This window comes from Amblyraja radiata, chromosome 10 (assembly GCF_010909765.2).
Source record: "Amblyraja radiata isolate CabotCenter1 chromosome 10, sAmbRad1.1.pri, whole genome shotgun sequence".
NCBI classification, from domain to species: domain Eukaryota; kingdom Metazoa; phylum Chordata; class Chondrichthyes; order Rajiformes; family Rajidae; genus Amblyraja; species Amblyraja radiata.
Window position 1 is genome coordinate 42,085,814 of NC_045965.1, and position 25,383 is coordinate 42,111,196.

A 25,383-nucleotide genomic window follows, 5' to 3' on the forward strand; every position below is an offset into this window, starting at 1 on the left:
GGAAGAGTAATTGATTTGGTCCACGATGCAGATCGGGAATGGATAACCTTATCTGGACAACATAGATCTTGTGGTGTGATCCCTCTTATCCTAAGTCTGTTCAACACTAGGCATAAATTCAAGCTCAACACTGCCGCCTGCTCTTGATCCTGCACTAACTGCGCAGCCTCATCAAACACTTGGTTCCCAATAACCTCGGCTCCATAACATGAAGCAAACTGAATTGCGAGTGGCAAACAGGCTTCTCGCTGTTATATCCTGATGTCTTGCCCTCAGTTCTACCCTGACAACCTTTGACAGTTCATTTATTAGTATGGTGTATGGCTGCTTTAACATTTTGCTGTTTTAAATGTTTCAGATATTCAAAGGCACATGAACACAGATGCAATTGATCTAAATAATTAATATATTCAAAGTTATTTTTAAACATTAAGAATTTCAAAAAATGAATGTAAAGGCATATTAGTCAACTATTAAAATATAAAAAAAGTTAAAAAGTATGGATTTATTTTAGAAAACAGTTAACTCCAATTAATTTCGTTCAAAACTTGCATGTTTGAATGACAATAAAGGGCAATTGAATTGAATTGAATTGAATTAATTAAGAATCTCCACATGCTGTGAAATATAGGACCAAGAATAAACTTACCATTTTAGTGGTGGTCAATGAACCTCAGTGAAGTGAACAGGGTGGTGGTAAATGCATCGACTATAGCTTCTGGGAAGCTGAGGAGCCATACAGGTAATGTTTCTAACATACAGCTCAGAGAGCAATTAAAAGCCCCTGGACTAAATGGCGAGTCCTGGATAAAGCAAGAGGTCAGGCCTCCATCTATTTTCATATTTCTGTACTGCAGCTAACAGGCAAGCAAACGCAGGACATAGTGTACATGCCCTACAGCCAGCTCCACATAACCACTTGTTGGCCATCAGAAGGATTCATCACAATATCACCAGCTGACCTATTTTCATATCTAGTTTTAATAATTAAAATTAAAAAAATAATAATTTTATTTTCAAAATATACTTTATTCGAGAAATAAATATATACAATACATGATCCATACAAAACTCCATCCGACATTCTCGGAGGCTATACATACATATAACCATATAACAATTACAGCACAGAAAACAGGCCATCTCGGCCCTTCAAGTCCGTGCCGAACACTTATTTTCCCCTAGTCCCATCTACATGCACTCAGACCATAACCCTCCATTCCTTTCCCGTCCATATACCTATCCAATTTATTTTTAAATGATAAAATCGAACCTGCCTCCACCACTTCCACTGGAAGCTCGTTCCACACAGCTATCACTCTCTGAGTAAAGAAGTTCCCCCTCATGTTACCCCTAAACTTCTGTCCTTTAATTCTCAAGTCATGTCCTCTTGTTCGAATCGTCTCTACTCTCAATGGGAAAAGCTTATCCACGTCAACTCTGTCTATCCCTCTCATCATTTTAAAGACCTCTATCGTCCCCCCTTAACCTTCTGCGCTCCAAAGAATAAAGACCTAACTTGTTCAACCTTTCTCTGTAACTTAGTTGCTGAAACCCAGTCAACATTCTAGTAAATCTCCTCTGTACTCTCTCTATTTTGTTGACATCCTTCCTATAATTAGGCGACCAAAATTGTACACCATACTCCAGAATTGGCCTCACCAATGTCTTGTACAATTTTAACATTACATCCTAACTTCTATACTCAATGCTCTGATTTATAAAGGCCAGCACACCAAAAGCTTTCTTTACCACCCTATCTACATGAGATTCCACCTTCAGGGAACTATGCACAGTTATTCCTAGATCCCTCTGTTCAACTGCATTCCTCAATCCGCTACCATTTACCATGTACGTCCTATTTTGATTCGTCCTGCCAAGATGTAGCACCTCACACTTATCGGCATTAAACTCCATCTGCCATCTTTTAGCCCACTCTTCCAAATGGCCTAAATCTCTCTGTAGACTTTGAAAATCTACTTCATTATCCACAACACCACCTATCTTAGTATCATCTGCATACTTACTAATCCAATTTACCACACCATCATCCAGATCATTGATGTACATGACAAACAACAGTGGACCCAACACAGATCCCTGAGGCACCCCACTAGTCACCGGCCTCCAACCTGACAAACAGCCATCCACCATTACTCTCTGGCATCTCCCATTCAGCCACTGTTGAATCCATCTTGCTACTCCACCATTAATACCCAACAATTGAACCTTATTAACCAACCTTCCATGAGGAACCTTGTCAAAGGCCTTACTGAAGTCCATATAGACAACATCCACTGCTTTACCCTCATCAATTTCCCTAGTAATCTCTTCAAAAAATTCAAGAAGATTAGTCAAACATGACCTTCCAGGCACAAATCCATGTTGACTGTTCCTAATCAGACCCTGTTTATCCAGATGCTTATATATATTATCTCTAAGTATCCTTTCCATTAATTTGCCCACCACTGATGTCAAACTAACAGGTCTATAATTGCTAGGTTTACTCTTAGAACCCTTTTTAAACAATGGGACAATATGCGCAGTAGGCCAATCCTCCAGCACTATTCCCGTTTCTAATGACATTTGAGGTATTTCTGTCATAGCCCCTGCGATTTCTACACCAACTTCCCTCAATGTCCTAGGGAATATCCTGTCAGGACCTGGAGACTTATCCACTTTTATATTTTTCAAAAGTGTCAGTACTTCCTCTTCTTTGAATCTCACAGTTTCCATAGCTACTCTACTTGTTTCCCTTACCTCACATAATTCAATACCCTTCTCCTTGGTGAATATTGAAGAAAATAAATTGTTCAATATCTCCCCCATCTCTTTCGGCTCTGCAGATAGCTGTCCACTCTGACTCTCTAATGGACCAATTTTATCCCTTGTTATCCTTTTGCTTTTAATATAGCTGTAGAAACCCTTTGGATTTACTTTCACCTTACTTGCCAAAGCAACCTCATATCTTCTTTTAGCTTTTCTAATTTCTGTCTTAAGATTCTTTTTACATTCGTTATACTCCTCAAGCACCTCATTTACTCCATGCTGCCTAGAATTATTGTAGATCTCTCTCTCTTTTTCTGAACCAAGTGTCCAATTTCCCTTGAAAACCATGGCTCTTTACAATTTTTACTATTTCCTTTCAACCGAACAGGGACATAAAGATTCTGTACTCTTAAAATTTCACCTTTAAATATCCTCCTTTTCTCTTCTGCATCCTTCCCATAAAACAAAATGTCCCAATTCACTCCTTTTAAATCCTTTTGCATCTCCTCAAAGTTAGCCTTTCTCCAATCAAAAATCTCAACCCTAGGTCCAGTTCTGACCCTTTCCATAATTATATTGAAACTAATGGTATTGTGATCACTGGACCCGAAGTGCTCCCCAACGCATACCTCTGCCACCTGACCTGTCTCATTTCCTAACAGGAGGTCCAGCACTGCCCCTTCTCGATCTCGACCAGGTGAACCATTGGCCGCTGCACTGCTCCTGGTCTCCCGGAGCTGGGGCCCATCGGCCACTTCACTGCTCCCGGTCTCCTGGAGCTGGGGGACAATAGACGTGACCTTTCCCTTTTCCTCACCCATTTTCTTCCTCTACTTCCGTCGTTGGGTCCTCGATGTCACCTCATCCTCCGACGAGGAGAGGATGCTGGCGTCGGTCTGGGAAAGGACTCTTTTCTTGCCCCTCCAGCCTTGGATCTTTGGGCAGAACCCTCCGGAGTTTCTTCCTGTTCACCACCTGCCATTCCTCCTGCTGTTCTTCCATCGACTCTCCCGCCTGCACAGGGGGCTGGGGGTCACTGTTTGGTGGTTGGGGGCTTGAGGTGGTCGGGCTGTCCTCATCCCTGTTCTCCATTTTTGCTGGGGTCTTGGCAGTGGTGGTGGGGGGGGGGGGCATCTCGTCCACCCTGGGGGTGCTGGCAACAGCCCATCTTGTCGCCTGTGCGTAGGTGCAGGCTCTTTTAGGGCAGGCCCTGTAGAGGTGGCCTCCCTCCCCGCACAGGTTGCAGTTCTTGTTGTCTTGGCAATCCTTTGCCTCGTGGCCCTCCAGCTTGTAGTTCTTGCAGAAAACTGCACTGGATTGGGCCGCCACATGCCCAGGCTTGTTGCATTTCCTGCACACCCTGGGTTGTCCCGCGTAGCACGTGTACCCTCGGTTCCCTCCGATAGCGAACACCGTGGGTGGGTGGATGATGGCTCCCTTCTCGTCCACCCTCAGTTTCACCTTCACTTGCTGCTTGCTCGTCCAGATCCCGAACAGGTCCTTCACATCCACACAGTTGCCTGCTCCCTCGACATAACGAGCAAGGAACGCGAGGACATCCACGACGGGCACATGTGGATTAAACATGTGCACCGTGATCATCCGTTCCTTCTGGGCGGGGAGGGTGAAGAGCGGCTGCACCTTCAGCAGAACAGCGGAGCTTCAAACCCCTTCTCCCGGAAGTCTTGCATCATTTTCTGCCATCCCGTAGGATACTTGAAGATAACGTCAAAGTATCCATTACCCGGGAAGTCCTGGCGCCAGTAGATGTCTTTGGCCTTGAATTTGCAGGCCTCCAGCAAGACCTTCCTCATGAACAGATCCCGTGAGAAGGGAGTCCCCCCGCTGAGGTCCTTCACACTGACTCGCAGGGTATTGCGGATACCCTGTCCTCCCGCTCCAGTTGCTGCTGTCATTGTGACTGGATGAGGTGTTAGGTTAGTTACCCAACCAGCATGGATCCTCCAAGACAGCAACTGACAGACTCCTCGTCACTGACGTGATCTCCAAATTCGATCCGTGATCCACGACCCTTGTCCGGGAGGACCGACAGAACTGTTCTGATAAGAACAGACAGTCTCTTTTACTCAAGTAGCAACAGATACTACACTTGATCCATCCTGGGAGAACCACCTTTTTGATCACGGTCTCTCCCCTGCCAGGTAAGTATGGTTATATGTGGTCATACCCTTGGATAATTTCTGCATTCCTCTACTCTGTCAGCACAGGCCTTGGGGGTGGGAGATTGCAACCTTCACATGGTCCGCCCTGTTTCGACTAATGCAATCAACCTGGTGTGCACAATCAAATAGAGCAAGTTGTCCTACAACTTAAGTCTGTGCACGCCATACGCAAGAAGAAGAAGCTCAGGCCTAGTTTCAATGCCACTTCCTTCAGCAAAGAAAATCCCTTGCATGATTTTCCCATAACTCAGATATAATTGGTTAATTTGCTCACAAAGTACACCTGTTTCACATCCCATCTAAAGACAATTGCCCATTAGACTACACAGGTACATACCAATTAAGTACATTAATTGAATTGAATACTTTATTGAACAAGCCACAGTGAAATTCTTTGCTTGCATACCATGCCAAGGTATGCAAATAGTCATCCATAAAGGGCACTTAAAAAATACCAACACAATTAAGGCAGATCCTGAATTACCTGATCAGATCACACAAGCATAACATAATAAAAAAATTCAACATTCATCAGCCTGAAAGCTATGTTTGGCTCGTTGCAGTGCTCTCCAGCTACTGTTAGAGTATATTGTTTTAATTAATTTTCAAGATCTGGGCATCACTGGCAAGCCCAGCATTTAATGTTCATTCCCAATTGCCCTTGATAAGGTGTGAGGTGAGATACCTTTGTGAATCACTGTAGTAGTTCCAATGAAGTGTAGTAAGTGTAAGTGTAGCGTTCTAGGATCTAGTCCTAGTGACAATAAAAAAGGGACAATTTACTTCCAAGTCAGGATGGCGTGCAAACTTCATAGCATCGGCATGTACTTACTGCCTTCGTAGTTCTTGATGGTAGTGATTGTGGATTTGGGTGGTGCTGTCAGAGTAGCCTGGGAAAGCACCTACAGTGCATTATTCAGATGAGATAACATTGTATACTGTAGCTGTTATGCCAGTGGTGAAGGAAATGAATATTTATAGTACCAATCAAGCAGGCTAATTTGTCATAGATCCATAGTCATAGCCGATATCCCTAATCAATCACTCTCTTTCCAAATGTGTATATATCTCACCCCTCAGAATCTTCTCCAGTAACTTTCTTACCATATTTGTCATGCTTATTGGTCTAAGTTCCCAGGTTTTTCTTTGCAACCCTTCTAAAAGAGAGGCACAACATTAGCCACCCTCCAGCCTTCTGGCACCTCACTCCCCACGTCTTGCGATGATTCATATATCTCAGTCAGGGCTACTACAATTTATTCTCTAGCTTGGATATATCAGATTAGGTCTGGGAAATTTAGCTACCTTCATATTTCTTAGGTATCCACCACCTCCTCGACTGTAATACAGACTGCCTTCAAGACATTGCCATTAACTTCCCAAACGTCCCTAGTCTTCATCTGAATCTCAGTTCCCCTGCACTAACTCCTCAGCCATGCTTTCACCTGTCATATCTTCCTATATCTACCCACACTACCACATGGCACCAGGAGTAATCCGGGGTTTTTACTACCCATGAGGTCCTGCTTTTTACCCTTTATCTAACTCCTTATAATCACTCTGCAGGACCTCATCTCTTTTCTTACGTATATAATTTATGTCAACACGCACAACTGTCCTAAATGAATTGGAGCTTTTTGATAATCTCTTAGGCTACACTCATCCACCAAGTGGAGTCAATTCCACCATGCTTTTGATGTTTCTTGCACTAGTAGAAAAAATATTAGGGTCTGTGGAATTGAGATGTGCAATCTAATGGAATTTCTGGTCGAACATGATCTCCCCAGTTAAGAGTAGTGGAGTACAATGCAATGATAGTGCCAATCGATGTCAAGATTTTCTCTTGTTAGATATGTTTAAGAAGGAACTGCAGATGCTGGAAAAATCTAAACTAGACAAAAAATGCTGGAGAAACTCTGCGGGTGAGGCAGCATCTATGGAGAAAAGGAGTAGATGACATTTCGGGTCGAGCTCCCCCCCCCACATCAGTCTGAAGAAGGGTCTCGGCCCGAAACGGCACCTACTCCTTTTCTCCTTAGATGCTGCCTCGCCCGCTGAGTTTCTCCAGCATTTTCTGTCTACTCTTGTTAGATATGGCAATTTGCTGGCATCCCTGTGGCATGAATGTTACTTACCCCTTATCAGCCATCCCTGAATAGTGTTCGGGTCTTGTTGCATGAAGGCTTGCATTGCTTCTTTTTTTTGAGTTACGAATGGAATTGAACATTGTACAATAATCAGTGAACATCATTGAACATCCCCATTTCTGGCTTAATGATGGAAGGCAGGTTATTGATGACGCAGCAGGAGATCATTGGATCACTTCACCTCTGGAATTCCGCTCTTTGGTCCATGTATGGATTTGGCAAATTCTAACTCTGATTGGGGTCGTCATGTATGAGGACAAGGATTATACCATCGCTTAAAAATCATCGGTAGTTATTGAAGAAGGCAATGAAATGTTTTTAAAGGTGGATAGAAGCATCCTGCATGTCACATTGACAGGGAAAACTATGATTATTGTCCCATGCTGGCTGATGTTTTAGAATATGGAGCTTAGCTGTGAGAAGTCAGAATTGTATAAGTATACTATCAATAGTCTATCATTGCATGCAGTTGGTTACTGGTCTCAGTAAGAGTCAAGTCAATTAATACAGGACCATTCAGTTCCATGCAGTTTTTAGTTATACTGGTGCACCTCTACCTCCAGCTTCCGATGATTAGCTGATCTTCTGCCTTTTGGGCAGGAGAGATAGTTGGCGAATATTGTACTTTTTCTGTGGGTAATATTGCCATCGTGATAGAAAATTGACAAGGCTATGAAATGGGAATAAGCTTTGGATTAATGGTAAATATGTGAACATGAAGTGGGTCAGAAAGTGGTGAATGTAAATCCTGATCAATAGAGATTGATGGCAGAAGTGTGATGAGAGTGCTGTGCTTAAAACTGCATGAAGGCTAATGGTGCAGATTGTGTGATATGCCTTTGACTGGTTCACTGTTCTCGAGCATGCTCATGGAGGCGCTGGCCATTTTGTGGTGCTGCACCCAAGTCACTGGAGGTTGACCTAGATTCTCCAACCAACACTTCACAGAGTTTGCCTGGATGTCATCCTTGCTGCCCTTCTCCATTTTACCACCAATGCGGTGCCTAAAGATGTGAAGCTCACTTGCTCCCAAGTGACTCTTTGTGTGCTAGACACAGAAGCAAATCTGCAATCACGCATTACAATCGCTCCACTCTTCTAAATCTCTACTCCGACAGCAGCATTCCTTACTTTAACTATGCGTTCCCTTTATCATGTATCTGTGCACTGTGGATGGCTCAATTGTAATTGCGTATTGTCTTATCGCTGACTGGTTAGCACACAACAAAAGCTTTGCACTGTACCTCGGTACACGTGACAATAAACTAAACTCAAAAATAAACTCAGAGAGTCCATTCTTCACCGTTTTCTCTTCAGCTTGTACTCTAGAACCTTTGTGGCACCCGCTGCTACTGAGGTGCTCTGCCCTGAAGAGGTATAAGCTTCCTATAATATTTTGTGTTCAAGCTCCTTATATTTTAGATCTCTGCTGTTCACAGAGCTAATGAATAGCTTTGTTGGCACTGGATACGGAAAACAATTAGGCAAATGAGAAGTGAACATGAAGTTGGCAAGTTGCCTTAATCAGAAGCATTCTCTGTGAGTTAATCACACATCCCAATCCTGGTAAACATTTTTTGGCTGCTCTGAAACTTGGCCTCCTAATATCTCCTGTTGTAGTGTGGTGTCAATCTTCTCTTGGTAATGCTCTGGGAAATGCCTTGGGACTTCAAAAACACAAATTGTTGCTATTATTTACAAACTGTGGAAATCATTTTATAACGTTTGAAAAAAACAAAATCACACACCACCCTAACCAAGTTCCCATCAGGAAGAAGGTACAGGAATCTTAGAACCATTACCTCTAGGTTCAAGAACCAATTCTTCCCATCAACCATCTTGAATCACATTCTAAGCACAACTCTGCCTCAGCCCCAAACTACTATGCATTTTAGTTGGTTACATTATGTACTTTTGCCTGCTCTGTTATGGTCTGGTTTACCCAGTATAATTGATAATGTATTGTATCTTTATTTGTTGCGTTATTGTGTTAATGTGCCTATATAACTGCAGCAAGTAAGATTTCATTGCTCTAGTCCAGGTGCATATGACAATTAAATACTTTTCTCTCTTGAAATACATGTAGATCTCAAATCCATCACTCCAGATCTCCATCACAACTCTATTCTGATTTAGGAGCAGTGTTGGTTCAGCAGACAGATCACAGGATAGCTCAGAAGTACAAACAAAAACACTCATCTTTTCACCAAATAAAATTGTATTGATATTTTCATTGCACTAATATGGTGAAATCAGTGAGAAATTTTTTCTATCCGATATCTGAGTCACTTCAATACAGTGAATATTATTGTATAGCTGTCAGTATGATGGCTGATTTGAAAATTAAATCAATCTGTTTCTCAAATAGTTATCATAGGCCACCATAATTCATTAATATTTAACCTGAATCAGCTGATGACTGGGAATTGTCATTTACAGGGCTGTGTGCACCCATTCGTTCTATTCTCTTTCATTAATGTTGACAAGGACTTTGGTAAAGAGCATTACTTTCAGGTGCAGCAAGTTAATCTGATGGCATCGATATATATACTAATACACATAAGTATATTAAGTACAAGTAAGTATATTAAGTATAAGTAAGTACACGTAAGATAGCAGAGTCAGGGGGTATGGGGAGAAGGCAGGAACTGGGTATTGATTGCAACATGCTGGTCAATATTTACAAGCAGTAGGAGGCTTGGTGCATTCACTTTGTAGCAGATTGTTGTTCCTTCAATACCTTATGGGTCTGTCCCCCTTAGGCAATTTTTTAGGTGGCTAGGCTGTCGCCACATGGTCGCTGGTGGTCGCCGGGGTGTCGCCTGTATGGTCGTGAGTAGTCTCCTCAGTCGCCCAAAGAGTCATAGCGTCTTTCTGGTCGCTGCTGGACTTTCAACATGTTGAAACATTTTTGGCGACAGTGGCGACCATGTGTTTGACGCCAATGAGCTAGCTTGACGTAGGTGCTGTCGTGGGTTGTCACCAGGTTAACGTAGGTTGTCGCCAGGTTAACGTAGGTTGTCACCAGGTGACGTAGGTTATTGCCGGTGCTGACGTTGGTGAATTCCATTGTCGTATTCGACGGCAGTCACCTAAAAAATCACCTAAATGGGACAGGCCCATTAGCCTCCACAGCAAGTCATAGGATGGTTACTGCACAACAGGCAGCTGGACACATGGCTCCTGACTTCGGTGGACAAACTTCACACAGGTAGCAACATACCGACAATGACATTCATGTGGCCACATGGAATATAATGAAGAAGGCCACACATGTTCACAAAAAAATCACCCAATTGTTCTTCACTGAATACCTTGTTTGCAACCCTGCTGTGAGAACACATAGGGACTCATTGTGGTCTGCTGAATGCTTGGCTATTATAATTTAGTTGTCCAAGCCACATTCTTGTGCACACACTGCTTTGGGCCGGGGTATAATTGTGGTAAAAGAGTGTCCAAATAGCAAAGAGGCTAGTAAACATCTTGAAGATATTCTGGTAATTACTACTTATTGGAATGTTTTCTCAGCTGACGATTCACTCTTGTTAGTTGCTCTCTGATCTGTGGAAATGGCAATCATCCTCGTTCATTTTCGCTCAGAATTAATCCAGCCTTCCTGACCTCTGAATAATACTCCATCTTTCCAACCGTCATGGTAAATAGTTCATTAGATCAAATGTATTGACCTTAACATTTTAAGCTTCAACCTATTTGTTTTCCTTTTTGAGTGAAAAAATGTATTTAAATTGTTAATATGAACTAACTTTAAAAACTCTTCGACGTATTCCCATATTTGTGCAATGTCCCATCTTGAATCATACATTGCATGTTCATTTAAATTGGTTGACTATTTAAACCTCTACCAAAAAGACAAATGCACACCTTTGAATTCATATCCATCTATTACTAAGTTCCAATCATCATTGACAAAGGTAGTTTTTTTCAGAATAAAACCATGCTAAACAAAAACAAATAGGGGGGCAGTCTCGTAGACATATGCATCCTCTTTTGAAAAATTAAAGAGAGGTAGCCTTTGGCAAAGCTATCACATTTGGCAAAAGCTATCACATTTTCATTGTAGCTTCACAATTGTTGGAATTACGTTACAAATATAGAGCAAAATTCAAGTAACTTATCAATGTAATTTTCAGAAATGTATTATCTATTTACTGTTATATTAAACTGGAATTCACACAACAGTATATTTCAGTTTTTATGTTCCATCCCCCCCCCCCCCCCCCCCCCCTTTGATATGCCTAAAACTATAGATGTGAAGGTGGCCTGCAGATCACCTAAATTTAAAATTGGGCCATATGTTAATAATTGAGATTTCATCTGCTACCCATAGTCGCCGGAGTTAACTCAACCAATAGACATTTGAAGTCTAAGATGCAGCCCTCAATTAAAAATTTGGAGCAAAGGAGTGCATGGAAATGCATAAAAATGCATGGAACAAGGCGAACAAACCTCATTATCTTGAGCATATATAGTGTACTCGACCAAGTGCAGACCCGTTGGGTCTGTTCCCCCAACGTGCGGTTGTGGGGGGGTAGGCGGCATGCAGCGTCACACACACTAACTATCCCCCCCCCCCCCGCACTCACGCTAATTACCCCCCTTGATATTATATTAAGATTATTAATTTGCTCCTTTTACCCCATAAACACCCTATCTACTGACGCATAGCCCCCAACTTGCAGTCACACCTAGAGAGGGGGGGGGGGGGGGCGGGGTAGAGAGTGAGGGCAGAGAGAGAAGGGGCAGAGACAGAGAGAGAGACAGAGACACAGAGAGAGGGGCAAGAGGGAGAGGGGGTGGAGAGGAGGAGAAGAGGGAGGGTGGGTGAGGGGGGGGAAGGAGGGGAGGAGAGAGAGAGGGTGAGAGTGAGGGGGGGAGAGAGGGGATGCTGAGAGGGGGGTGAGGGGGAGAGGTGGGGAGCAGGGAGGGGGAGGTAGGGGGGAGGGGGGATGGAAGAGGGTAAGGGGTGTGGAGGGGAGTGGAGGGGGTTTAGGGGAGGGAGGGAGGGTGGGGGAGGGGATGGAGGGGAGAGAGGGGAGAGAGAGAGAGCGAGGTAGAGGGGGGAGGAGAGGGGAGAGGGGGGAGAGAGGGGAAAGAGGGGGAGAGAGAGGGGAAAGAGGGGGAGAGAGAGGGTGTGCTGAGAGGGGAGGGGGAGAGGTGGGGAGCAGGGAGGGGGAGGGAGGGAAGGGGGTAGGGGTGTGTGGAGGGGAGGGGGTTTAGGGGAGGAATGATGGGGGAGGGGAGGGGGGAGAAAAAGAGGGGAGAGAGAGAGAAGGGGGGAGAGGAGAGGAGAGGGGGGAGAGAGGAGAGGAGAGGGGGAGAGGAGAGAGGGGGGAGAGGAGAGGGGGGGGGAGAGGAGAGGGGGGGAAGAGGAGATGGGGAAGAGGAGAGGGGGGGAAGAGGAGATGGGGGGGAGAGGAGAGGGGGGGAGAGGAGAGGGGGGGGGAGGAGAGGGGGGGGAGAGGAGAGGGGGGGGAGGAGAGGGGGGAGAGGAGAGGGGGGGAGAGGAGAGGGGGGGAGAGGAGAGGGGGGGAGAGGAGAGGGGGGGGGGGAGAGGAGAGGGGGGGGAGAGGAGAGGGGGGGGAGAACCTAAAAAACATTTTAGAACCAATAGACACATTCTGCAAACATTTTAGAACCACTAAGGACACTTACATTTGAGTAGACATGTGTTCAGTGTTATTCACAGCTCAGAGAAACGTGACCCTCTGCCTTCCTCCAGCTTGCAGACACTGATTGAGGCACACCACTTCCTGGTTTGATAGTCCCTTCCCCCTGCCGCCAGCAGGGGCAGCAGAGAGAATGGGGAATTTTGTAAAATCATTAATATCTCTGTCATTTTTCATCAACGGGAAAAATCCTCGGCACACATATGGCGGAGGGGGGCTCTGAGCGAGGTGGCCAAAAATGACGGCCGTAGGTGGCGGCGTTCTCTCGGAAATCGCAGCACAGATGGCCAAAACCGGTCAAGAACAGACTTTTAGTAATATAGATATTCTGCTTCTATTTTTCACACATTATGGAGGAAGCTGAAATATTCACTGAACTTTCTTTGTAGTGACACATCTGGTTTTACTTTAATTTTAGTTTTGATAGTTTTTATGTAATTTGGTATTGAGGCTGATGGGCCCGCACTAATGGCAGAAGTTAAGTTAAAGTTAATAACTTTGCATTTAATATTTCCATTACATCACCATCCCTCTTCCTACTCCTATCCTCCTCCATTTCCCCTCACTCCCTCCCCCTCCTCTTCACCCTCCCTCTTCTTTCCCCTCCCCTCCTCCTCTCCCCCACTCCCACCCTTACCTCTCCCTTCTTCTCTTTTCCTCTATCATCGGTTTCTCCCTCCCTCCATAACTGCTCTCCCCTCCCTACAACCCTCCTCTCCCTCTATCCCCCCTACTCCCCCACTTTCCCCTCACTCTCCCTCCCTACCCCCATCCTCTCCCTCGATCCCCCCAGTTTCCCTCCACGCCTCCCCAGGATCTGGGATGGAGCAGGGCTGTGCCGGAACCCAGCGAAAGGCTCGCTGCAGCATCCGACACTGAGGTAACGGACCAGCCTTTGTGTACGGCGGCGAGGGTCGTGGACCCAGGTCACGCCTGACCCGGCCCCTGACACCCGACCCTTCACACCCGGCCTCTCACCCCGGACCCTAGGCCATGAACTTCCAGTCTCTGCCGGCGCTGCTGGCCTGCACCCCGGGCTCGGGGACTCGGTGCTGGGTCCGCTCGGCGGGGACCTGGCGCTGAGCTGCGGCTCTGGCTCCATGCCTGTGTTGTCGCACTCAGGCTCAAGCTTGGCGGCCGCTGGTGCTCTCCAACTCCTTAGCCATTCGCGCCAAGATCCAGCACGTCAACGCCATCTACAATCTGATCGAGATGTTTGTGATGGGGTAATAAAAGATGGCAATTTGAATTTCTGGAAAGGCCCCCAACTGCGCAGGCGCGGCTGAGATGGGAACCCTCCCCTAACTGCGTATGCACGAGTCGGGGCACGGTTTTAAGTTAATTTCAGTTTTAAACGTTAATAACTTTTAAAATTTACCATCAATCTGAACGAAACTTGTTTCATTTACATCACAGGACAAAGGTGTGTAAGGTGGTGCAAAAATTGTAGCACTATCGTGTACGTTATTTGCGCAAATACAAACCAGTCAAACAAACCGGCAAACAAACAAGATGAGAGTTTTAGTAATGTAAGAAGATAGTAGATAGATAATTAACCTATTGTCTAACTTCAAGATACTTTGGTGTGCTTTGAATTGTATTCCTCTGTGTAACTAGCTCGTCTTTGGATTAATAATACAGAAACACAATTATTATGTTACTATTCCCTGATCTGGCATGGGATAATGTACACTTCTCAATATCCACGCCATGGCCTGATATTGCCTGTGCATTAATTGCATGCAAAATTGCAAGCAAAGCATTGGCCATAGTCTTCAGACAATGGGCACTGCTCAGCCAAGTTTTGCATTCCACCGCCCCTATAATTGTAAAGACTTCCTCAACCACATTCACTCATTGTGAGTATAGTGAATCAGAGGATGCATTAGTCACCCATTTGTGATCTGTTTTTTCACTACAATAAGTGAAAGCTATATAAAGCCCATCTGGCTATGATATGGGTTTTGACTGTAATATCTGGCTTTTCCTTTCCTCCACCTGTTTTTATTACCTCTCCAAATCTTCTGAGTGAATTATTGCAGTCTTCCTCTTAACTCATTTTTGTGACGTTTCCAAAGTCGTGACAAACAAAAACATATAAAGAAAGCAGATCTCATGTATGACCATATTTATTTATTTGGTGCACTGTTTTTCCAGTAGCCTTAATATATATCTCAGCCATACAGATATGAAGTTCCAAGGCTGAGTGGAACTGGCCAATTCAATTTGTTCCAAAATCAGAAACCGAGAATTAAAGTGAGACTGGGATGTGGAAGTGAAACAGGAGTCAAGCGGAATATTGGGAAGGAAGGAGTGGGGCTAGTTACTGTGTAAGAAGGAACTGCAGATGCTGGTTTACACCAAAGATATGCTGGAGTAACTCAGCAGTTCAGGCAGCATCTCTGGCAAAAAGGAATAGATGAGATTTTGGGTCGAGACCCTTCATCAGACTTCATCAGGGCTGGTTACTGTCACAGTCGATCGTCCTTTGAACTCAGCTTATCCTGATCATGGTTGGGCATCTTGAGAATTTGTTTTGGCCGCAGTGCTTCCGTCTGCAGGGAGGTGACCAGTAATTGTTATAGTCCTCTGTGAAATATGAATATTAAGCAGTGGCACGGGAGAATGTCCAGCTTCCATAGAATCCTAATCCAACAAGGAATTAAAATCTCCAGAGAGTAGTTTTAGGTTTAATCATGAAAACTCTCCACCAGGGAAATAAATAGGTAACATATCACTGTTGCACTTCCACAGTTATCTATAATTCTTTCACACAATTTCAGATAGAACACAGGATTTTTTTAATTAACTGGAGAAACTAAAATACAATGTCCGACCTTTCCTCAACTCTTATTTCCTATCAAATCAAAATTTGTAAAATGTGAGCTACTATAGTGAGACACAAAGGTAGCTCTTCATGTATAAACACAAAATAACTAATGGACGGTGTTTGATTTTTAACTGTTTGCTTTCCAATTAGCTACCAGCCCGAGGTGCTTTATAAAAGCTTGCAGCCACAAAAGCACCCTGCAAAGGGCTTTGACAGGTACTGCATTGAATTGATGATGGATGCTGCCTTCAACAGAGAACCTGATATCTTTTGCAACTCTGAGAGGAGGTGAGGTATAAAGCTGTGCACAGCTGTTCCGATTGTCCAAATGAATGGACAAAAATTGTGCTCTTAACGGTGATGGCCATATCTTGGTAATGAATAAAAGGGCTGGACACAATTTATGTGGAATTGTAATGGGATTGAATCAGTCTCCATTCAAGGTACCTTGTACAAATCACTAGCTCCTTATATTCCAGATCTCCAGGGATAGGGACTTTCAAATGCTTTGAGCATTGCCATGGTTTCATATTTTTAACATATAAGGTGGGATTCTGAAATATGAATTAGAGAATGAAACAATTTCCATTTCTAATGGCTATGGAACAAATAATGCTATAATTCCCTGAAACCCATGATGACATGGAATGCAAAGATTAGCTAAGCAACTAAAAGTGTCAACACAGTGTAATACATGTCCAAGAAAATATTGATACAATGTAAGTAATAACATAGCTCCATCAAGTTCTAGATTTTAAGAATTACCATTGATGCCTGCTATTAATATATTGCAGTGCCTCAAATTTGCAGCAATTTCAGATGTTATGTTGGATTTAGTAACCTTAGTATCAAAAGCCTTTTGAGAAAAGAGTGTCTGTAATTCATATAATTTGCTATTAGCAAAATAAAACATTCCGATTATAAGCAAATAATAGAGAATCTGTAGCTCAGGAAAGACAACAACTGAATATGGTGCTTTGAGAATTCTGTACACTGTCCATGTTTGTTGTAAGTTTAGATTTTATAAACCCATTGAAAGCTTGGTGAATAAAGGTCTTCAATGAACATTTTTGTTCACTCGTACATTCTATAGTGAAATATGTCACTTAGCAGCTCAGCTGTGAAATGGACCAAACTATTCCACTTCTTGACAAGGTTGTCATTTGTTCTCATGAAAATATTTTGTCAGTGTCCTACACAATCATGGCCCAAAATAATTAATTTCAACACCATCGCAGGCCCACTTTACATTAGAGACAATTGTAGTAACTGATTGTTCTGCAGCTCAGTGCACAAAATCCTGTGTGTACCCTTTTGTTTGACTGCAGTAATGGCTAGTGAGCCATGGTCAATGGATTCTTCTGCTGACTACTGATAGTTATGACCCTTTGTTTGGCTGTTCCCACTGCATGCACACCATATTAAATTGATTATTTTGTGAATTACTTTGACTGGCATTTGATTTCAGGATTTTGAGCAATTTGTTCTTCTGCATTTAATTATCTTCCTATTACTAAGCGTGTATACATTTTAAAAAAACGTGCCCATTGTAAGGTAGGGCACAGAAAGATATTACTACCGCCATGAATTCCCGAGGGGCTGTATTTCCAAATAATCTATTTTATCAGCTTGATGTTGGTGAGGCACAGGCACTGGGGTTTGTCAACATTGTGAACTTTCCACAAGAACATTGAGTGAACACATGGACCTTGAAGAGGTCCTGTGAAGAACTTGGACTTTCACCGCTGGAGAAAGATTTCCACCCCCTCAATGTGTAGCTTGTTGCAGATCATGAGAAGAACTTCTTCATCGGGAAGGCAGCGCACTTGCCTCTTTTATCTTGAGGAAGAACCAGCAGCCAAATAGTTTGAAGATAGACACAAAAAGCTGTAGTAACTCAGCTGGACAAACAGCATCTCTGGAGAGAAGGAATGGGTGACGTTTTGGGTCGAGACCCTTCCTCAGACTGGTTAGGGATAAGGGAAACGAGATATCCCCACAATGATGTAGAGAGATAAAGAACAATGAATGAAAGATATGCAAAAAAGTATATCAGCTCATTACCTACTAATCTTACACTTTTTAGAAGTATCCAGTCAGTTAGCTGCAATGTAGACCCAATGGGTTTGGCTTGCAATCTAAGGGTTCTTATTTTAAATTCTACCTTATTGGGCACAGTTACTCATATAGCTCCAGTTGTTTCATAAGTTCATGTGAAAGGAGCAGAATTAGACCTTTCGGCCCATCAAGTCTACTCCACCATTCTATCATGGCTAGTCTGTCTTTCCCTCTCAACCCCATTCTCCTGCCTTCTCTCCATAACCCCTGACACCCGTACTGTCAGTCTTCGCCTTAAAAATATCCATTGACTTGGCCTCCATAGCCTGTGTTGGTGTGGGACATGGAAAAATTGCCACACTGATAAATGAAGGATTATTCTTACGAGGCTGCAAAAGCTGGTGGTGAAGTAAGTCTTGTTCTGATGGACTGTATCTTGAAGCTGATACGTGATAGAGGATGGCAATAGCCCCATTCACAGCAGTGACAGCCTTCATCTTGATGAGCATAAAATGGAAAATTACTTAAGAGGGAAGCAACAACTTTAAAATGAGCCTTTAAACCACCAAAGTGAAACTTACTGCTATGTATGAAGGTTTGTGCATTAAGGCTGTTAAACTGGACCCTCTGGGGAGATTACATCAAAACATCTCAACATCAAACAACATTTCAAACCATAATTACAAAGCTTAAACATGGCAGTTTTCAGTTAAATTGCTGTTTCTTGCTGTCAGTTTTGTGAGAACTTCATGTTGACTCATTATACAGATTCCATTGGAATAAGAGCAAAGGGATTCATTCAAAAGTTAAACTATTTTCAATGTAAGCACATTCTAAATTATATCCCTAACTGTGTAGTATGCTAATAGTAAAAAAAAAACATTATTTTTAAATGAGAGTTACTTACGCAAGAGCTATAAATGTCCAAAAGCACTGAAAACGGAAAAGCTTAATGGAAAGCTGCAACATAACCTTGTGGACTGGTACATCATTCATTCCATTATTACTGTCAAAGCAAAATACCAGCTCTGATTCAGTGCGTAACAGTCATAGATTGTACAAAGATACAGCACAGAAATAGGCCCTTCAGCCCACAGAGTCCATGCTGACCCATCCTACATTGATCACAAATTGAGAGCAGCATCAGACACACCTAAAAAGTGTCTTCCTGGAGAAGGTACATCACAGAGCAAGGGCTGCTTGCAATAGATAGAACTAGGCAACATCAGAATCAACAGATCAGAACAAAGCTAAAGGTGCTGGACAATTAATCAGACTGTGGGAAAAGGCATCTTGTAGAATATCTAGTCTCAACAGTGGAATGTGAGTGCCAAATCCAAGGCCAAAGCATTCATTGCCATGTTGTGCCAATGTCAAGTTGAATGTATTGTCATATGCTCCAATATAGTGTAAGGGACAAATACAATGAACATCTTGCCTGCAGCAGCATCGTAGCACGCTGTCATGAATTATACATATATTATGCAAAAGTTACAAAAAAAAAGAAAACTGCAAAAATCCAGACAGTGCAAAACACAATTAGAAAATAACTATTTTGATGTTAGTACAAAAGGCAGTGAATCATGTTTTGTTATTGAGATAGGATTAGGCTTGCAGGTTGGTTCAACAGCTGATAGTTGTTTCTCGATCTGGTGGTGTAGAACGTCAGGGGAGATTCACCACTTGATAAAGTGATTATTGACAGCTAACCTCTTCGGAAAATAGACAGAAAAGAAAAGTGAAATAAATGAGTCTTTGAAATATAAGTTGATATATTATAATTTCCCTAAAGTGGGGTACTTATTGATACTTAAAACAAAGAAGGCTTAACATCTAGACTTAAGCTTAGGACTGGAAGGGGTACACTCGATATCATCACAACACGTACAATAGATAAGGACAAAGAGAAAGATACCATATTGCAGAATATAGTGTTAATTTAATGAAAACTTTATTGTCATTCAGATATACACCTAGACACAGTGCACCTTGAACGAAATTTCGTTGCATTTGACTCTCCAATCAGGTAAATAGTAAAAGTAAAAGTGCTAGGTGCGTCCATAAAAATGCCTCATGTGCATGGTTCTGTAAAATAAATATATATTAAAAGTTTTTTTTTTAAAGTGTCGATATTTTAAAAGTTCTAGCCTCGGTTTTGTTGATTGTTCAGTAATCTTATGGCCTGGGGGATGAAGCTGTTGCAGAACCTGGTTGTCCCGCTCTTCATGCTGCGGTACCTCCTCCCAGAGTTAAGCAGTATAAACAGTCCGAATTGTGGGTGTGTGGGGGCTCTGGTAATGCCCTTAGCTCTAATCAGACAGCGCTTGTACCCCATGTCCATGATTGAAGGAAGAGAAGTCCCAATGATTTTTTCCGCTGTCCTCACCACTCTCTGAAGGCACTTCCAGTCCGCAGCTGTACAGCTGCCGCACCACGTAGAGATGCAGCTGGTCATGACCGACTCAATTGTGCTTCTGTAGAAGGTGGCGAGGATGGGAGGGTGGAGGTGTAAACTTCTCAACCTGCGGAGGAAGTACAACCGCTGCTGTGCCCGTTTTGCCAGAGATGTAATGTTTGTGGACCAGTTTAAGGTGTCCGTTATATGCACCCCCAGGAACTTGATCTTTTTCACCTGCTCCACTGCTGAGTTGTTGATGCAAAGTGGAGTGTGACTGGGCTGAATTTTCCTTCTGAAATCGACGACAATCTCCTTGGTTTTGTTCACATTTAGGAGAAGGTTGTTCCTGCTGCACCAGCTCACGAGCTGTTCCACCTCCTCTCTATATGCCTGGTCGTCGTTATTGCGGATGAGGCCCACTACTGTTGTGTCATCCGCGTATTTGATGATATGGTTAGTAGTGGACCTGGCGACACAGTCATGTGTCATCAATGTGAACTTTATAACTTTACAACTTTATAGCTACAAAGAAAGTGCACATTAAAAAAGTCCAAGGGCCTCATTGAGGTAGTTTCGATAATCGGGACTACACCCTTTGGTCATGGGAGGACCTTTCAGTAGTCTAATAACAGTGGGGGGGAAAATATTCCTGAATCTGGCGGTTTGTGCTTTCAAGCTTTTGTATCTTCTGCCCGATGCGAGGGGAGGAGAGGGAATGACTTGCGAGTCAGCAAGAAGTGTAGATGGAGTCGATGGGGGTGGTGACTGCTAAGTGTGATGGACTGGGCTGCATTCATAACTCTTTGCAATTTCTAATGGTCTTGGGCAAACCTGTTATCAAACCAAGTTATGATGCTTCCCAATAGGATGCTTTCACTGGTGCATCTGTAGATGTTGGGATAGATACTTTTGATGATGTGGAGGGCTATGTCCATGATAGATCAGGCTAAGTCCAACATCTCTGCAGCCTCCTATGAATTAAAATTGTCGTCCCAGGCCATGATGCAACCAGCCAGGATACTTACTACAGTATAACTATGGATGTTTTTTTAAGAGTACTCAGTGACATGCCAAATTTCTTTAGATTTCTAAGAAAGTGGAAGGGCATATGCACCTTCTTTAAGATTATATCTATGAGCTGGACCTACCACAAGTCATCTGAGATGTTAATGCCCAGGAATTTAAAGTTGCTAACACTATTCCCCGCAACCCTCCAATGAAATCCAATGCATGGTCTTCCACTTACCCTGTCTGAAGTCAACGATTAGCTTCTTGATTTTGTTGGCATTGAGCAAAAAGTTCTTGTTGCAGAACCATTTAGCCAGGTGTTCTATGTCTCTCCTGTACATTAACTCATCACCACTGAAGATTCAGCTAACTGCAGTGAACTCATCAATGAATTTTTAGATGACATTGGAGGTATGCTGAGGCCAAGTCAGTGGATATTTTTAAGGCAGAGATATATAGAATCTTGATTAGTACAGGTGTCAGAGGTCATGAGAAGGCGGGAGAATGGGGTTAGGAGAGCTAGATCAGCCATGATTGAATGGCAGGGTAGACTTGATGGGCCGAATGGCCTAATTCTACTACTTTTCCTTATACTTTATTCCTATGACCTAATAATAATAATAATAAATTTTATTTAATGGGCGCCTTTCAGACATATCAAGGACACCTTACATAGTAATCGGAATAAAAACATATAATCGGAATATAACAAGTAATAAAGACATCACAGAGACACAAATTAAAAACAGAATTCAATCCAAAAACAGAAAATCAAAAACACAGTGTGAAGCGAGAGCAGCGGCAGCCAAATCGGGCCAGCGTCCACTCTCTCTTCACGGCAGCCATCTTGGACACAGACCTACAGGACTACAATTAGACAAAAAAAATCATCCCTCCACAGTGGATAGCACTGTGGGGGAAGGCACAATGTCCAGTCCCCCCACCCCATGTTCACCCCAAAGTCAGGCCTATTGAGGCCACCGCAATTGCCTCTACGGAGGCCCGATGTCCCTGGCCGTTCTCACCGGGTGGTCTTGCCCCGGCGTCGGGAGAGTCCTTTCGGCGGCTGGGCCACCTGGAACAGCCGCTTCCTGGTTGGAGCCCGCGGCTGCCGAAGCCGACAAGACCGCGCCGGTTTGGAGCTCCCAGGCTCCCGATGATAAAGTCGGCGCCGCCTCTCCGCACTGCCGCCTCTCCGCACGCCGCCTCTCCGCACCGCCGCCTCTCCGCACCGCCGCCTCTCCGCACCGCCGCCTCTCCGCACCGCCGCCTCTCCGCACAGCCGCCTCTCCGCTCCGCAGACCGGAGATGTTGCTCTCGGCGGTCCAGCTCGCCAGAGCTCCAGCGCGTCGCTCCAGCGCGGCGACCCAGGCAAGGCATCGCCCTCTCCACTCCACTCTGCTCCAGTGCTCCAACACTGTGCCGCCGGCGAGGTGCTGGGCGGTCCCCGCCAGGAAACGGCGCTCCAAGCCCGCTGGTAGGCCACGAGGACGGGTCGACGGGCAGCCCGGAGAAAAGGCTGCCACACCGACCAGGTAGGGACCGAAAAATATAGTTACACCTACCCCCCACATTAAAAAGACCATATCCCCTACAAACAAAAAAAATAGGACTCACTAAAAACTATAAAATAAAAAAAAAACGAATTTAAAACAGACGGCTGCTGGCTAGCATCCATTCACCAAGATGGCTCCTCCCCTGACTCCCCTAATGCTTGTCACACAGTCGTGGGTGAAAAGAGAGTAGAGCAGGGGTCTAAGCATCAGTCTTGAGGTGCACCTGTGTTGATGATCGGTGAGGGGAAGATGTTTTGGTTTCCGTGTGAGCTCCCCATCATCACAAGACCAAGAATTATTCAAATGACACAAATGGATGTTACACCAGACAGCATCCCAGCTGTAATACTAAAGATCTGAAATCCAGAGCTAGCTCTGCCTGTGTCCAGGCTGATCCAATATGATTACATGCTGGCAGCTACCTGACACTGTGGAAAGTTGCCCAGCTATGTCCTTTTTACGACAAGCATGACAAATCCAATCAGCCCATTACTGCTGAATCAGTCCACTCCTCATCATCAGCAAAGTGATGCAAGTTGTCACTGACAGTGTTGCCAAATGAGATTTACTCAATACCCAGTTTGTCTCACGAAATTCAGCAGACTCTGGACTCAAGCATAGACCAAAGAGGTTAGTTCCAGAGGTGAGCTCAGTGTGCCTGCCTTTGTTGATAAGGCAGCATATGACAGAGTGCAGCAGCAAAGAGTTGACAAAGCCAAGATCAATGGGAATCAAGAGGAAAACATATCAATGATTCAAATTATATCTCACAAACAACGATGGCTGTGATTGTTAGAGGTTAATCACTCCAGCCCCAGGAGATCTTAACAGAGGTTTCTTGGGCTACTGTTCTTGGCCCAACCATCTTCAGCTACATCATCAATGGCATTCTTTCTAGCAAAAGGCCAGATGTAAAAATGTTTGCTGATGGTTTTAAAATGTACAACTTCATTTGCAATTCCACAGTAAATGAAACAGTTTATACCATATGTATCAATAGGTTGAAAGACACAATGTTACGGAGTAACTCAGTTGATCAACATCTCTAGAGAACATGGTTAGGTATTATTTCAGGTTGGGATCCTTTGTCAGACTGGTAGTTGGGGGGGAAAGAAAGCTGGAAGAGAGGAGGGGCAAGCTAAAGCCTGGCAGGTAATAGGTTGATACAGATGAGGAATGAGAGTATGATAAAAAAGGATGGAAGTTGTGCATTGTGAAGCTAGAGGAAGAAAGGAGAGGAGGGGTAGACATACAGTAGACATAGACAAAAGGTGCAGAAGTAGGCCATTCGGCCCTTCGAGCCAACACCGGCATTCAATGTGATCATGGCTGATCATCCACAATCAGTACCCCGTTCCTGCCTTCTCCCCATATTCCTTGATTCAGCTGGTCCCAATATCTCTATCTAACTCTCTTTTGCATGCATCCAGTGAATAGGCCTCCACTGCCTTCTGAGGCAGAGAATTCCACAAATTCACAACTCTCTGTGTGAATTTATTTTTACCTCATCTCAGTTCTAAATGGCCTACCCCTTATTCTTAAAATGTGGCCCCTGGTTCTGGACTCCCCCAACATTGGGAACATGTTTCCTGCATCTAGCGTGTCACAATCCCTTAATAATTTTATTTGTGTTGGAGCCATTAAGCTTAAGTAAGTTTATTATAGTCATGTCTAGTTACCTTTAGTTATTATCTGCCACTCTCATCTTTCTAAATTCCAGTGAATACAAGCCCAGTCGCTCCATTCTTTCATCATATGACAGTCCCGCCATCCCAGGAATTAACCTCGTGAACCTACGCTGCACTTCCACAATAGCAAGAATGTTCTTCCTCAAATTAGGTGGATTAGGAGAGAATGAGGTGCGAGTCCAATGAGGCACAATGAAGAGTGCTAAGAAGGATAGTTGCAAAGTGAATGGAGGGGTGTGCATTCAAAGGGTATGAGATTAGAGTGGGAAAGAGGGGTGGAGAAGACAGGACAGGTTGCTGACCAGCCGACTCTGTTGCTGAGTGAGCGGAGGACTGTGTGTGTCAACATGCTGCACTGCTAAAGTCCCCATGTAGATCAATGTCTTTGTTCAAACTTGCAAAGACGCACTGGTGTTCACTCAGGGAAATCACCTCTTAAATCCTCCAACAGTCCATGACTCCGATGATTTTAGTGCAGATTCCGGGCCTGCTGGGATGAAAGGTAGGAAAGTGAAAATATTTTTTTTAATTTTAGAAATTTAACTTATTTTGTTTTTAATAGTTGTTAATTGCTTCTAAGTGTCAGTAATATTCGAAAGCATTTAAAACTCTTAGAATTTTAACAAGTGGATAAGTTAGTCCAAGGGTTTGCCAATTGTCAAAGATTTCCTCTGGGATTTTGGGGTCAGGGCATGCCTGGGCACTTTGCTGCATCTTAAACCTCAACACTGCAGCTTGTATTGAACATTGGCTGTGGCACAGCTTGTAGGCGGGCTACCTTGCAGTCCCAGTGACAACATTTAATCCTGATGCCCACGTGGAGATTGAACATTCTCAGTGTGACCGCATAGATTTACCCCTCCAAGCGCTCTGTTTCCCTCCTACCTCCCAAAGACAGGCGGGTTGTTGGGAAAACAACATTTTAAATTGTCTCCAGTGTGCTGATGAGAGGTAGAAGCTGTGGTGGGTGGGAGGAATTGATTGGTATGCAGGAATAATAAAATGGGTTAGAGTAGGATTAATGTAAATATGGGCACTTGATGGACAACCAAAGGGCCT

General features: G+C 43.8%; 1 long non-coding RNA gene and 1 pseudogene across 1 annotated transcript; both read right to left on the reverse strand.

Annotated features, from left to right (window-relative positions):
* Nucleotides 1–2,257: 2,257 nt before the first annotated feature.
* Nucleotides 2,258–22,834, reverse strand: LOC116978144. Its single transcript, XR_004413386.1, has 3 exons — nt 22,802–22,834; nt 17,319–17,324; nt 2,258–2,268 (listed from the first exon to the last, which is right to left on the reverse strand). It is a non-coding gene; the product is annotated as an uncharacterized LOC116978144 (long non-coding RNA).
* On the reverse strand, nt 4,819–4,939 carry LOC116978192 (annotated as a pseudogene).
* Nucleotides 22,835–25,383: the final 2,549 nt, after the last annotated feature.